The sequence below is a fragment of the Arachis ipaensis genome, chromosome B1 (genome assembly GCF_059453495.1).
Source record: "Arachis ipaensis isolate K30076 ecotype BB chromosome B1, ASM5945349v1, whole genome shotgun sequence".
Taxonomy (NCBI): Eukaryota; Viridiplantae; Streptophyta; class Magnoliopsida; order Fabales; family Fabaceae; genus Arachis; species Arachis ipaensis.
The window spans coordinates 122,722,388-122,738,895 of record NC_142436.1 but is presented as its reverse complement, the minus strand read 5'-3'; positions in this window follow the sequence as shown (position 1 = coordinate 122,738,895).

The following is a 16,508-nucleotide window of genomic DNA, read 5'->3' as shown; positions in this document are numbered from 1 at the left end:
GTTTTTTGCAAAAATCACATTTCTGGACTTTACTATGAGTTTGTGTGTTTTTTTGTAATTTCAAGTATTTTCTGGCTGAAATTGAGGGACCTGAGCAAAAATCTGATTTAGAGGCTGAGAAAGGACTGCAGATGCTGCTGGATTCTGACCTTCTTGCACTCAAACGCATTTTTCTGGAGCTACAGATGTCCAATTGGTGCATTCTCAATTGGGCTGGAAAGCTAACATCTTGGGCTTTCCAGAAATGTATAATAGTTCATACTTTGCCTGAGATTTGATGGCCCAAACTGGCGTTCAACGCCAGCCAGAGACCCTTTTCTGGCGTAAAATGCCGGAACTGGCACCAGAACTGGAGTTAAACGCCCAAACTGGCATCCAAGCTGGCGTTTAACTCTAAAAAAGGCCTATGCATGTGTAAAGCTCAATGCTCAGCCCAAGCACACACAAAGTGGGCCCCAGAAGTGAATTTCTGCACTATCTGCACTTAGTTACTTATTTTCTGTAATCCTTAGTAACTAGTTTAGTATAAATAGCACTTTTTACTATTGTATTCGTATCATCTTATGCCATTTTTCACAATTGGAGGCTGGCCACACGGCCATGCCAAGACATTTTTCTCTTATGTATTTTCTACGGTGGAGTTTCTACACCTTATAGATTAAGGTGCCGAGCTCTGCTGTTCTTCATGAATTAATGAAAGTACTATTGTTTCTCTTTCAATTCACGCATGTCTCTTCTCCAAGATATACTCTCGTTCTTAATTCAGTTAAGTCAGAATGAAGGGGTGACATGTGACAATCACCCACTATCTTCATTACTCGCTTAGCCAAGATCCGCGTGCCTGACAACCACAAGCGGTCTATATGATGTTCAACATAGTCATTGAAAGACAGCTGGAGTATAATCTCTTAGGCCTCTGGTTCGTGACTTTGACTTGCATCTCCTGACAATAGAGCAGTTGAACTCACAGAGATCAGAATCTTCGTGGTAAAGGCTAGAACAAACGAGCTTCAAACTCACGAATGTTGGGCGCAGTAACAGTGTGCAAAAGGATAGAGAGATCCTATTCCGACATAAGTGAGAACCGACAGATGATTAGCCGTGCGGTAGCTGTGCCTGGTATTCTTCATCTGAGACAAGAGATCCGACAGATGATTAGCCGTACAGAAGCCGTGCCTGGACCATTTTCACTGAGAGAACAGATGGTAGCCATTGACAACGGTGATCCACCAACATACAGCTTGCCATGGAAGGGAGCACGCATGATTGGATGAAGACAATAGGAAAGCAGAGGTTCAGAAGCAACAAAGCATCTACAAACGCTTATCTGAAATTCCCACCAATGAATTACATAAGTATCTTTATTTTAATTTACGTTTTATTTATCTTTCAATTATCAAAACTCATAACCAATTGAATCCGTCTGACTAAGGTTTACAGGATGACCATAGCTTGCTTCAAGCCGGCAATCTCCATGGGATCGACCCTTACTCGCGTAAGGTTTTATTACTTGGACGACTCAGTGCACTTGCTGGTTAGTTGTACTGGAGTTGTGAAAAGTGTGATCACAATTCTGTGCATCAAGTTTTTGGCGCCGTTGCCGGAGATTGTTCGAGTTTGGACAACTGACGGTTCATCTTGTTGCTTAGATTAGGTAACCTTCTTTCTTGTTTCAACCTTTATTTTATTTTCAAAAAGTTTTTAAAAATATTTCAAAAAAAAAAGTTTTCGAAAAAAAAATGTTCTTCAAAAATTTTTAGAATGAATTCCACCTTAGAGCTCCATGATGATATATTGAAGTTTGGCTGGCTATTAAGTCATGTCTAATCTTTTGGACTGAAGCTTCCACTTATCATTATAGCTATTGGAGGAGCCTTTGGATTCTCATTTATAATTCTGTGCTAAAGCTTGGCTGGCCATTTGGCCATGTCTAATTCTTTTGGACCGAAGCTTTAGACTAACATTGCATAAATCTTGGAATTCTTATTAAAAATTTTGAATTTCTTTATTTTCTTTTCCAAAATAATTTTGAAAAAATACAAAAAGTTTAGTAAAATCATAAATATATAAAAAAAATTTGTGTTTCTTGTTTAAGTCTTGTGTCAAATTTTAAGTTTGGTGTCAACTGCATTTTTTTTAATTTAATTTTTTTTAAATTTTCAAAAATTCATGCATTATGTTCTTCATGATCTTCAAGTTGTTCTTGATGATTTTCTTTGTTTGATCTTTACATTTTCTTATTTTGTGTCTTTTCTTGTTTTTCATATGCATTTTCAAATTATTAGTGTCCCTAGTGCAAAAGTTCTTAAGTTTGATGTCTTGCATGTCTTTCTTTTCTTAAAAATTTTCAAACATATGTTCTTGATGTTCATCATGATCATCAAAGTGTTCTTGGTGTTCATCTTGACATTCAAAGTGTTATTGCATGCATTATTTATTTTGATCTTAAATTTTTATGTTTTGTTTCATTTTGTTATTTTTCTCTCTCCTCATTAAAAATTCAAAAGTAAAAAAATATATCTTTTCCTTATTCTTCTCATAATTTTCGAATTTTTGAGTTGACTTGGTCAATAATTTTTAAAATTTAGTTGTTTCTTGTTAGTCAAGTCAAAATTTCAATTTAAAAACTTTATCTTTTCAAATCTTTTTCAAAATCAATTCTTTTTCATTTTTTATGATTTTTGACTTTCATTTTTAAAATTTTTCAAAATATTTTTCATTTTTCTTTTAATGTTTTTGAAAAATTTAAAACTAATTTTTCAAAATCTTTTTCTTAATTTTATTTCATATTTTCGAAAATCCTTGCTAACAATTAATGTTTTGATTCAAAAATTTCAAGTTTGTTACTTTCTTGTTAAGAAAGGTTCAATCTTTAAATTTTAGAATCATATCTTTTAGTTTCTTGTTAGTCAAGTCATCAACTTTAATTTTAAAAATCAAATCTTTTTAATTTTTTTTCAATTCTTTTTCAAAATAAATTTCAATCATATCTTTTTAAAATTTTAATTTCAAAATCTTTTTCTAACTTCTTATCTTTTCAAAATTTATTTTCAAATCTTTTTCAACTAACTACTTGACTTGTTTGTTTTAATTTTAAAAAGTTTACTATTTCTTATCTTTTTCAAAACCACCTAACTACTTTTCCACTTCTAATTTTCGAAAATCACTAACCACTTTTTCAAAAATCTTTTTAATTAACTAATTGTTTTAGTTTTTAATTTTCTTGTATTTCTTTTTCAAATTTTCGAAACTAACTTAATTAATTAAATAAAAATAAAAATATTTTTCTTTTCCCTCTTCTTAAAATTCGAATACTCTCTCTCTCATCTCTTTCTATTTATTTTATTTATTTACTAACATTTCTCTTCTACTCATCTAATAATTCGAACCCTCTCCCTCTCTCTGTGTTCAAATTCTTCTTATTCTCTCTACCTCATTCTTCTATTCTTCTTTTCCTCTGACACATAAAGGAATCTCTATACTGTGACATAGATGGTTCCTCTTCTCTCTTTGTTCTTTTCTTTTTTATATGAGCAGGAACAGGGGTGAAGATAGTCTTGTTGAAGCTGATCCTGAACCTGAAAGGACTCTGAAGAGAAAGCTAAGAGAAGCTAAAGCATAACACTCCGGAGAGGACCTTACAGCAAATTTTGAAAAAGAGGCACACATGGCAACCGAACCTGAGAACAATGGTGGAGATGCAAGGAAGATGCTTGGTGACTTTACTGCACCAACTTCCAACTTCTATGGAAAAAGCATCTCAACTCCTACAATTGGAGCAAACAACTTTTAGCTTAAGCCTCAATTAGTTTCTCTAATACAGCAGAATTGCAAGTTTCATGGACTTCCATTGGAAGATCCTTATCAGTTCTTAGCTGAATTCTTGCAAATCTGTGACACTGTTAAGACCAATGGGGTTGATCCCGAGGTCTACAGACTTATGCTTTTCCCCTTTGCTATAAGAGACAGAGCTAGGATATGGTTGGACTCACAACCTAGAGAAAGCCTGAACTCTTGGGAAAAGTTGGTCAATGCTTTCTTGGCTAAATTCATTCCACCTCAAAAGATGAGCAAGCTTAGAGTGGAAGTCCAAACCTTCAGACAAAAGGAAGGTGAGTCCCTCTATGAAGCTTGGAAAAGATACAAGCAATTGATCAGAAGGTGTTCTTTTGACATGCTTTCAGAATGGAGCATCTTAGGTATATTCTATGATGGTCTGTCTGAATTGTCCAAGATGTCATTGGACCACTCTGCTGGTGGATCTCTTCATCTGAAGAAAACACCTGCAGAAGCCGAGGAACTCATTGAAATGGTTGCAAATAACCAGTTCATGTATACTTCTGAAATAAATCCTGTGAATAATGGGATGACTCATAAGAAAGGAGTTCTTGAGATTGATACTCTGAATGCCATATTGGCTCAGAATAAAATATTGACTCAGCAAGTCAATATGATTTTTCAGAATTTGACTGGAATGCAAGCTGCATCCGGCAGTACTAAAGAAGCTTCTTCTGAAGGAGAAGCTTATGACCCTGAGAATCCTGCAATGGAAGAGGTGAATTACATGGGAGAATCCCATGGAAACACCTATAATCCTTCATGGAGAAATCATCCAAATTTCTCATGGAAGGATCAACAGAAGCCTCAACAAGGCTTCAATAATAATGATGGTGGGAGAAATAGGTTTGGCAATAGCAAGCCTTTTCCATCATCTTCTCAGCAACAGACAGAGTATTCTAAGCAGAGCCTCTCTGACTTAGCAACCATAGTCTCTGATCTATCTAAGACCACTCTCAGTTTCATGACTGAAACAAGGTCCTCCATCAGAAATTTGGAGGCACAAGTGGGTCAGCTGAGTAAAGGAGTTACTGAAATCCCTCATAGTACTCTCCCAAGCAATACAGAAGAGAATCCAAAGAGAGAGTGCAAGGCCATCAATATATCCAAAGTGACCGAACCTATAGAGGAGGAAGAGGCAGTGATTTACAGTAAGGAAGACTTCAATGGACGTTCACTGACCACTAAAGAGTTCCCTAATGAGAAACCAAAGGAATCTGAGGCTCATACAGAGACCATAGAGATTCCACTGAACTTACTGTTGCCATTCATGAGCTCTGATGAGTATTCTTCCTCTGAAGAGGATGAAGATATTGTTGAAGAGCAAGTTGTTCGGTATCTAGGAGTAATCATGAAGCTGAATGCCAAGTTATTTGGTAATGAGACTAGGGAGGATGAACCTCCATTGATCATCAATGAAGTGAATGCCTTGATTCAGCAGAAATTACCTCAGAAGAAACCGGATCCCTGAAGGTTCTTAATACCTTGTACCATAGGCACCATGACCTTTGAGAAGGCGCTGTGTGACCTGGGGTCAGGTATAAACCTCATGATACTCTCTGTAATGGAGAAACTAGGGATCTTTAAGGTACAAGCTGCAAGAATCTCACTAGAGATGGCAGACAAATCAATGAAACTGGCTTATGGACTTGTAGAGGATGTCTTAGTGAAGGTTGAAGGCCTTTACATCCCTGTTGAATTCATAATCCTAGACACTAGGAAGGATGAGGATGAATCCATCATCCTTGGAAGACCCTTCCTAGCCACAGCAAGGGCTGTGATTGATGTGGACAGAGGAGAGTTAGTCCTTCAATTGAATGAGGATTAGCTTGTGTTTAAGGCTCAAGGATCTTCTTCTGTAAACAAGGAGAAGAAGCATGAAAAGCTTCATCCAATTCTCTCCATACAGAGTCAAGCAAAACCCCCACATTCAAACTCTAAGTTTGGTGTTGGGAGGCCATAATTATGCTCTGAGTATTTGTGAAGCTCTATAAGAGCTTACTGTCAAGCTATTAACATTAAAGAAGCGCTTATTGGGAGGCAACCCAATCTTATTTATCTATGTTAATTACTTTTTCATTTCATTTTCCACTATTAGTTTATGTTTTCTTTAGGCTGATCATCATGTGGAGTCACAAAAATAGCTGCAGAATTAAAGCGGAATCAAAAATAGCATAAAAAATAGCACACCCTGGAGAACAGGCTTACTGGCGTTTAAATGACAGTAAGGATAGCAGAATGGGTGTTTAACACCCAGTCTGGCAACATTCTGGGCGTTAAACGCCAGAATTGGCAGACAGATTGGCGTTTAACACCAGAAAAGGGTGTCTGGCTGGCGTTAAACGCCAGAAAGGGGCATTAGCCTGGCGTTTAATGCCAGGAAAGGCAGCAGACTAGCGTTTAAATGCCAGAAAGATGCATGGTCCAGAATTCCTTGACACCTCAGGATCTGTGGACCCCACAGGATCCCCACCTACCCCAACTCACTATCTCTCTTCTTCACACCTTTCCATAATACTCTTTCCCAAATACCCTTTTCCAATCACATCAATACCTATTCCCCAAACACCATTCACCTATCAAGTCCTACCCTCTTCCCCATAATCTCTTCACCACTCACATCCATCCACTATTCCCCAAAAACCCATCATAAAATCCCACCTACCTCACCATTCAATATTTCCCTCCCAAACCCAACCCCTTCTTACACGAATTCCCTCTCTCTTACCCTACAAATACCCCTCCTTACCACCTTCAATTTCACACATCATAAACACTTAAACCTCCTTGGCCGAATTCAAAACACCCTTCTATCTCCTCAATTTCTTCTTCTTTTCCTCCTTTCTTTCTTCTTTTACTCGAGGATGAGCAAAGTTTTTAAGTTTGATGTAGGAAAATACTATGCTTTTTGTTTTTCTATAACCATTAATGGCACCTAAGGCAGGAGAAACATCTAGAAAGAGGAAAGGGAAGGCAGTTGCTTCCACCTCCGAGTCATGGGAGATGAAGAGATTCATCTCAAAGGTCCATCAAGACCACTTCTATGAAGTTGTGGCCAATAAAAGGTTGATCCCTGAGGTCTCCTTCATGCTCAAAAAGAGTGAATATTCAGAGATCCGACGTGAGGTTCGGAGAAGAGGTTGGGAAGCTCTCACCAACCCCGTCCAACAAGTCAGAATCTTAATGGTTTAAGAGTTCTGTGCTAATGCATGGATCACTAAGGACCATAATCAAAGTATGAACCCAAACCCGAACCCAAAGAATTGGCTCACAATGGTTCGAGGGAAATGCTTGGATTTCAGTCCAGAAACCGTGAGGTTGGCATTCAACTTGCCAATGATGCAAGGAGATCCTCATCCTTTCGCTAGAAGGGTCAACTTTGATCAAAGGTTGGACCAAGTCCTCACAGACATTTGTGTGGAAGGAGCACAATAGAAGCGAGACTCAAAAGGCAAGCCAGTTCAATTGAGAAGGCCTGACCTCAAACCCGTGGCTAGAGGATGGTTGGAGTTCATCCAACGCTCTATCATTCCTACTAGCAACCGGTCCGAAGTAACTGTGGATCGGGCTATCATGATCCATAGTATCATGATTGGAGAGGAAGTGGAAGTTCATGAGATCATACCTCTAAAACTATACAAGGTGGCTGACAAGCCCTCCACTTTGGCAAGGTTAGCCTTTCCTTATCTCATCTATCACCTATGCAATTCAGCCAGAATTGTCATAGAGGAAGACATCCTCATTGAAGAGGACAAGCCCATCACTAAAAAGAGGATGGAACAAACAAGAGAGCCTGCTCATGGACCTCAACAAGAGCATGAGGAAATTCCTCATCAAGAAATTCCTGAGATGCCTCAAGGGATACACTTTCCTCCACAAAGCTATTGGGAGCAACTCAACACCTCTTTAGGAGATTTGAGTTCCAACATGGAGCAACTAAGGATGGAGCACCAAGAGCATTCCATTATCCTCTATGAAATCAGAGAGGACCAAAGAGCCATGAGGGAAGAGCAACAAAGGCAAGGAAGAGATATTGAAGAGCTCAAGCACTCCATAGGATCTTCAAGAGGAAGAACTAGCCGCCGTCACTAAGATAGACCCGTTCTTTAATTTCCTTGTTCTTATTTTTCTATTTTTTGTTTCTATGCTTTATGTTTTGTCTATGTTTGTGTATTTATTACATGATCATTAGTGTCTAGTGTCTATATCTTAAAGCTATGAATGATTCCATGAATCGCTCACCTCTCTTAAATGAAAAATGCTTTTATTTGCAAAAGAACAAAAAGTATATGAAATTTGAATTTTATCTTAAAATTACTTTAATTATTTTGATGTGGTGGAAATACTTTCTGTTTTCTGAATGTATGCATAAACAGTGCATGTTTGAAGTTGGAATTAAGAAAAGTTGGCTCTTGAAAGAATAATGAAAAAAGAGACATGTTATCGGTAATCTGAAAATTATAAAATTGATTCTTGAAGCAAGAAAAAGCAGTGAAAAACAAAAGCTTGCAAAAAAAAAAAAAGAAAAAAAAAAGCAAGCAGAAAAATCCAATAGATCTTTAAACCAAAAGGCAAGAGCAAAAAGCCAATAACCCTTTAAACTAAAAGGCAGGGGTAAAATGGATCCAAGGCTTTGAGCATCAATGGATAGGAGGGTCCAAAGGAATAAAATCCTGGCTTAAGCGGCTAAATCAAGCTGTCCTTAACCATGTACTTGTGTCATGAAGGTCCAAGTGAAAAGCTTGGGACTGAGTGGTAAAAGTCGTGATCCAAAGCAAAAGAGTGTGCTTAAGAACTCTGGACACCTCTAACTGGGGACTCTAGCAAAGCTGAGTCATAATCTGAAAAGGTTCACCCAGTTATGTGTCTGTGGCATTTATGTATCCGGTGGTAATACTGGAAAACAAAATGCTAAGGGTCACGGCCAAGACTCATAAAGTAGCTGTGTTCAAGAATAAAAAAGAACTTAACTAGGAAAATCAATAACATTATCTGTATTTCTGAGTTCGTAAAGAGGCCAAAAATTCTGAACTCCAATGGATAGAGAGATGCCAAAACTATTCAGAGGCAAAAAGCTACTAGTCCCGCTCATCTAATTAAAACTAATCTTCATTGATATTTTTGAAATTAATTGTATTTTCTCTTCTTTTTATCTTATTTTGTTTTTGGTTGCTTGGGGACAAGCAACAATTTAAGTTTGGTGTTGTGATGAGCGGATAATTTATACGCTTTTTGGTATTGTTTTTAGGTAGTTTTTAGTATGTTTTAGTTACTTTTTATTATATTTTTATTAGTTTTTATGTAAAATTCAAATTTCTGGACTTTACTATGAATTTGTGTATTTTTCTGTAATTTCAGGTATTTTCTGGCTGAAATTGAGGGACCTGAGCAAAAATCTGATTTAGAGGTTGAGAAAGGACTGCAGATGCTGTTGGATTCTGACCTCCCTGCACTCAAACGCATTTTTCTGGAGCTACAGAAATCCAATTGGTGCGTTCTCAATTTTTCTAAAAATCTAACATCTTAGGCTTTCCAGAAATGTATAATAGTTCATACTTTGCCCAAGATTTGATGGCCCAAACTGGCGTTCAACGCCAGCTATATACCCTTTTCTGGCGTAAAATGCCGGAACTGGCACCAGAACTGGAGTTAAACGCCCAAACTGGCATCCAAGCTGGTGTTTAACTCTAGAAAAGGCCTATGCACGTGTAAAGCTCAATGCTCAGCCCAAGCACACACCAAGTGGGCTCCGGAAGTGGATTTCTGCACTATCTGCACTTAGTTACTTATTTTCTGTAATCCTTAGTAACTAATTTAGTATAAATAGCACTTTTTACTATTGTATTCGTATCATCTTATGCCATTTTTCACAATTGGAGGCTGGCCACACGGCCATGCCAAGACATTTTTCTCTTATGTATTTTCTACGGTGGAGTTTCTACACCTCATAGATTAAGGTGCGGAGCTCTGCTGTTCTTCATGAATTAATGAAAGCACTATTGTTTCTCTTTCAATTCACGCATGTCTCTTCTCCAAGATATACTCTCGTTCTTAATTCAGTTAAGTCAGAATGAAGGGGTGACATGTGACAATCACCCACTATCTTCATTACTCGCTTAGCCAAGATCCGCGTGCCTGACAACCACAAGCGGTCTATATGATGTTCAACGTAGTCATTGGACGACATCTGAAGTATAATCTCTTAGGCCTCTGGTTCGTGACTTTGACTTGCATCTCCTGACAACAGAGCAGTCGAACTCATAGAGATCAGAACTTTCGTGGTAAATGCTAGAACAAACGAGCTTCAAACTCACGAATGTTGGGCGCAGTGACAGTGTGCAAAAGGATAGAGAGATCCTATTCCGACAAAAGTGAGAATCGACAGATGATTAGCAGTGTGGTAGCTGTGCCTGGTATTCTTCATCCGAGACAAGAGATCCGACAAATGATTAGCCGTACAGAAGCCGTGCCTAGACCATTTTCACTGAGAGGACGGATGGTAGCCATTGACAATAGTGATCCACCAACATACAACTTGCCATGGAAGGGAGCACGCATGATTGGATGAGGACAATAGGAAAGCAAAGGTTCAGAAGCAACAAAACATCTCCAAACGCTTATATGAAATTCCCACCAATGAATTACATAAGTATCTTTATTTTAATTTACGTTTTATTTATCTTTCAATTATCAAAACTCATAATCAATTGAATCTGCCTGACTAAGGTTTACAGGATGACCATAGCTTGCTTCAAGATGGAAATCTCTGTGGGATCGACCCTTACTCGCGTAAGATTTTATTACTTGGACGACCCAATGCACTTGCTGGTTAGTTGTACCGGAGTTGTGAAAAGTGTGATCACAATTCCGTGCATCACTAGACAATTATAGAAAATTTTTTTATCACAACCATAATAAAACAGTGTTCGATTCATAAAATTCTAAAAACGCGAAACATTGCACGCTCTAATTTTTAAGTGCGTCACAACTCTAAAAATTTTTTTATCTTTAATGTATCAAAAATATATAAAAAAACATATATTGAACCCTAATCCTAAACTAAATCTTGCTGAATATAAAAATAATAACATAAAAAATCTAATTATCGAGTTCTCAAATTTTAACTAACTAACTAACAGATTACTACTTCTACCTAACGATTATATTGTAAAAATTAATTTTTTAATTCCTAATTATCGACTTTAAACAACTACTTTAAACAACTACTATAACAGCTAATTATCGTGGGGCAGGAATGTTGGTTTCTAATTCGAATCACTACTAGAAAACTAGTTATTACAGACAGATATTTCCGACGAATTTTATCCCACGGAAGTACAGACGGAATTTCAGAGGAATTTTTTTGTCAGAAAATAAAAAAATGAATTAGCATAAATTACAGACGAAAAATAGAATCCGTCGATAATTCTGTCGGTAAAATTATTTTTTTTCGTGAAAAATTGTTACAGACAAAAAATTCGTCTATAGTTAAATAGACAAAATGCTGCATTTTATTAAATTATTACAAACAAAAAATCCGTTTGTAATTTAAAATTTTCTGTGAGAAATATTGAATTAACCCTAACTTAGATTCTACCCTTTAGAGTTCCATTCACACTCCATTCACACTCCTAACCTAAACCTTCTTCAAACGTTGCCAGCAGCCCTCTGGTGGACGAAATTGTGATTACACCTTGATTATGTAAAATTCATTGCTCTTTCTTTCCCTGGTAATGGCGCCAAAAACATGATGCCAATACCATGGTTCACAACTTCGCACAACTAACCAACAAGTGCACTGGGTCGTCCAAGTAATACCTTACGTGAGTAAGGGTCGAATCCCACGTAGATTGTTGGTATGAAGCAAGCTATAGTCACCTTGTAAATCTCAGTCAGGCAGATATAAAACAGTAATGGGGTTTTCGAAAATACTACTAAAATAAGGATAGAAATACTTATGTAATTCATTGGTTAGAATTTCAGATAAGCGTGTAGAGATGCTTTCGTTCCTCTGAACCTCTGCTTTCCTGCTACCTTCATCCAATCAATCTTACTCCTTTCTATGGCTAGCTTTATGTAAGGATGTCACCGGTGCCAATGGCTACTTTCGATCTCTCTCGGGAAAATGATCCAAATGCTCTGTCACAGCACGGCTAATCGTCTGGAGGCATCACCTTTGTCGTTGGTTGCATCCTATTCCTCCTTGTGAAAATGGTCCGATGCGCTGTCACTGCATGGCTAATCATCTGGAGGTTCTCGATCATACTGGAATAGGATTTACTATCCTTTTGCGTCTGTCACTATGCCCAGCACTCGCGAGTTTGAAGCTCGTCACAGTCATTCAATCCCAGAATCCTACTCAGAATACCATGGACAAGGTTTAGACTTTCCGGATTCTCATGAATGCCGCCATCAATCTAGCTTATACCACGAAGATCCCAATATCTCGGACTCGGTCCCCTGTATTAGTAATCTAAGAGATACTCGTTCAATCGAAGGTAGAACGGGAGTGGTTGTCAGGCACGCGTTCATAGGGAATGATGATGATTGTCACGTTCATCACATTCAGGTTGAAGTGCGAATGAATATCTTAGAAGTGGAATAAGTTGAATTGAATAGAAAACAGTAGTACTTTACATTAATCTTTGAGGAACAGCAGAGCTCCACACCTTAATCTATGGAGTGCAGAAACTCTACCGTTGAAAATACATAAGTGATAATGGAGTTCATTAGTCTCGGCCCCAGAGGGGAACCGGAGTAACCAAGACTCGAATACAATGATAAAAAGTTCTATTTATAATAAACTAGTCACTAGGGTTTACAAAAGTAAGTAATTGATACATAAATCCACTTCCGGGGCCCACTTGGTGTGTGCTTGGGCTGAGCTTGAGTGTGACACGTGTAGAGGTCATTTCTGGAGTTGAACACCAGATTTGGTGCCAGTTTGGGCGTTGAACTCCACTTTGCAACTTGTTTCTGGCGCTGGATGCCAGAATTGGGTAGAGAGCTGGCGTTGAACGCCAGTTTGCGTCATCTAAACTTGGGCAACGTATGAACTATTATATATTTCTGGAAAGCCCTGGATGTCTACTTTCCAATGCAATTGGAAGCGCGCCATTTTGAGTTCTGTAGCTCCAGAAAATCCATTTTGAGTGCAGGGAGGTCAGAATCCAACAGCATCAGCAGTCCTTCTTCAACCTCTGAATCTGATTTTTGCTCAAGTCCCTCAATTTTAGCCAGAAAATACCTGAAATCACAGAAAAACACACAAACTCATAGTAAAGTTAAGAAATGTGAATTTAACATAAAGACTAATGAAAACATCCCAAAAAGTAACTAGATTCTACTAAAAATATACTAAAAACAATGCCAAAAAGCGTATAAATTATCCGCTCATCACAACACCAAACTTAAATTGTTGCTTGTCCCCAAGCAACTGAAAATCAAATAGGATAAAAAGAAGAGAATATACTATAAATTCCAAACTATCAATGAAACATAGCTCCAATCAGATGAGCGGGACTTGTAGCTTTTTGCCTCTTGAATAGTTTTGGCATCTCACTTTATCCATTGAGGTTTAGAATGATTGGCATCTATAGGAACTCAGAGTTCAGATAGTGTTATTGATTCTCCTAGTTCAGTATGATGATTCTTGAACACATCTATTTTATGAGTCTTGGCCGTGGCCTTAAGCACTTTGTTTTCCACTATTACCACCGGATACATAAATGCCACAGACACATAATTGGGTGAACCTTTTCAGATTGTGACTCAGCTTTGCTAAAGTCCCCAATTAGAGGTGTCCAGGGTTCTTAAGCACACTCTTTTTTTTTTGCTTTGGACCTTGACTTTAACCGCTCAGTCTCAAGTTTTCACTTGACACCTTCACGCCACAAGCACATGGTTAGGGACAGCTTAGTTTAGCCGCTTAGGCCAGGATTGTATTCTTGTAGGCCCTCCTATCCACTGATGCTCAAAGCCTTGGGATCCTCTTTATTTGCCCTTGCCTTTTGGTTTTAAGGGTTATTGGCTTTTTGCTCTTGCCTCTTGGTTTTAAGAGCTTTGGCTTTTTCTGCTTGCTTTTTCTTTTTCTTTCTATTTTTTTTTCTTTTCGCCTATTTTTTTTTCTGCAAGCTTTGTTCTTTGCTGCTTTTTCTTGCTTCAAGAATCATTTTTATGATTTTTCAGATTATCAAATAACATGTCTCCTTGTCATCATTCCTTCAAGAGCCAACATATTTAACATTCTTAAACAACAACTTCAAAAGACATATGCACTGTTCAAGCATTCAGTCAGAAAATAAGAAGCATTGTCACCACATCAATATAATTTAAACTAAGTTCAAGGATAAATTCAAAACTCATGTACTTCTTGTTCTTTTGAATTAAAACATTTTTCATTTAAGAGAGGTGATAGATTCATAGGACATTAATAACTTTAAGACATAGTTACTAACTACTAATGATCATGTAATGAAGACACAAACATAGATAAGCACATAACATAGAAAACGAAAAACAGAAGAAATAAGAACAAGGAATGAATCCACCTTAGTGATGGTGGCGTTTCCTTCTTGAGGAACCAATGATGTCCTTGAGCTCTTCTATGTCTCTTCCTTGTCTTTGTTGCTCCTCCCTCATTGCTTTTTGATCTTCTCTTATTTCATGAAGGATGATGGAGTGCTCTTGATGTTCCACCCTTAGTTGTCCCATATTGGAACTCAATTCTCCCAGGGAGGTGTTGATTTGCTCCCAATAGTTTTGTGGAGGTAAATGCATTTGAGGCATCTTCAGGATCTCATGGTGATGAGCTTCCTGCGCCTCTTGAGCTCCATGAATGAGCTCTCTTGCTTGCTCCATCTTTTTCTTAGTGATGGGCTTATCCTCTTTAATGAGGATGTCTCCCTCTATGTCAATCCCAGCCGAATTGCACAGGTGACAAATGAGGTGAGGAAAGGCTAACCTTGCTATAGTGGAGGACTTGTCAGCCACCTTGTAGAGTTCTTGAGGTATAATCTCATGAACTTCTACCTCTTCTCCAATCATGATGCTATGGATCATGATGGCCCGGTCTATAGTAACTTCAGACCGGTTGCTAGTGGGAATGATTGAGCATTGAATGAACTCCAACCATCCTTTAGCTACAGGCTTAAGGTCCAGTCTTCTTAGTTAAACCGGTTTGCCTTTTGAGTCAATTTTCCATAAGGACTTGGTCTAACCTTTGATCAAAGTTGACTCTCCTTGTGTAGGGGCGTGCGTTCTCTTCCATGTTTGGCAAGTTGAACGCCAACCTCACATTTTTCGGACTAAAATCTAAGTATTTCCCCCGAACCATTGTAACATAGTTCTTTGGATCCGGGTTCTTACTTTGATCATGGTTCTTGGTGATCCATGCATTGGCATAGAACTCTTGAACCATTAGGATGCCGACTTGTTAGATGGGTTTTGTTAGAACTTCCCAACCTCTTCTTTGAATTTCATGTCGGATCTCCGGATACTCATTTCTTTTGAGTTTGAAAGGGACCTCGGGGATCACCTTCTTCTTGGCCACAACATCATAGAAGTGGTCTTGATGGGCTTTGGAGAAGAACCTTTCCATCTCCCATGACTTGGAGGTGGAAGCTTTTGTCTTCCCTTTTCCTTTTCTAGAGGATTCTCCGGTCTTAGGTGCCATCAATGGTAATGGAAAAACAAAAATCTTATGCTTTTACCACACCAAACTTAGAATTTTGCTCGCCCTCGAGCAAGAGAAGAAAGAAAAGATGAAGAAGAAGAAGAAATGGAGGAGAGGGAGAAGGGGTTGTGTTTCGGCCAAGAAGAGAAGAGAGGGTTGTGTTGTGTGAAAATGAGGAAGAATGGAGGGTTATATATAGGGATGGGAGGGGGGTGAAGGTTCGGCCATTTAGGGTGGGTTTGGGTGGAAAATTGATTTTGAATTTTGAAGGTAGGTGAAGTTTATGAGGTAGGTTTATGGGGAAGAGTGGATGGATGTGAATGGTGAAGAGGTGATGGGGAAGAGAGATTGAGGTAATTGGTGAAGGGTTTTGGGGAAGAGTGTTTATGGGATTGTGTGAAAGAGGGGTGAGAAGAAGTGAGTGAAGGTAGGTGGGGATCCTGTGGGGTCCACAGATCCTGAGGTGATCCTGTGGGATCCACAGATCCTGAGGTGTTCAGGGATTTACAACCTTGCACCAAATTGGGCATGCAAAAATGCCCTTGCACACAACTCTGGGCGTTCAGCGCCAGGTTGGTGCCCATTTTAGGCGTTCAACGCCCATTTGTTGCCCATTTCTGGCGTTGAATGCCAGATCCATGCTTGTTCTGGGCGTTCAGCGCCATCTCTTCTCCAGGGTGCATTTCTGGCGTTTAGCGCCAGAACCATGTTCTGTTCTGGCGTTGAACGCCCAAAACATGCTTCTTACTGGCGTTTAAATGCCAGTAAGGCCTTCCTCCAGGGTGTGATTTTTCTTCTGCTGTTTTTGATTCCGTTTTCAATTTTTATATTTATTTTGTGACTCCACATGATCATGAACCTAATAAAACATGAAAAACAAAAATAAAATTAGCTAAATAAACATTGGGTTGCCTCCCAACAAGCGCTTCTTTAATGTCAATATCTTGACAGTGGGATCTCATGGAGCCTCACAGATGTGCAGAGCTTTGTTGAAACC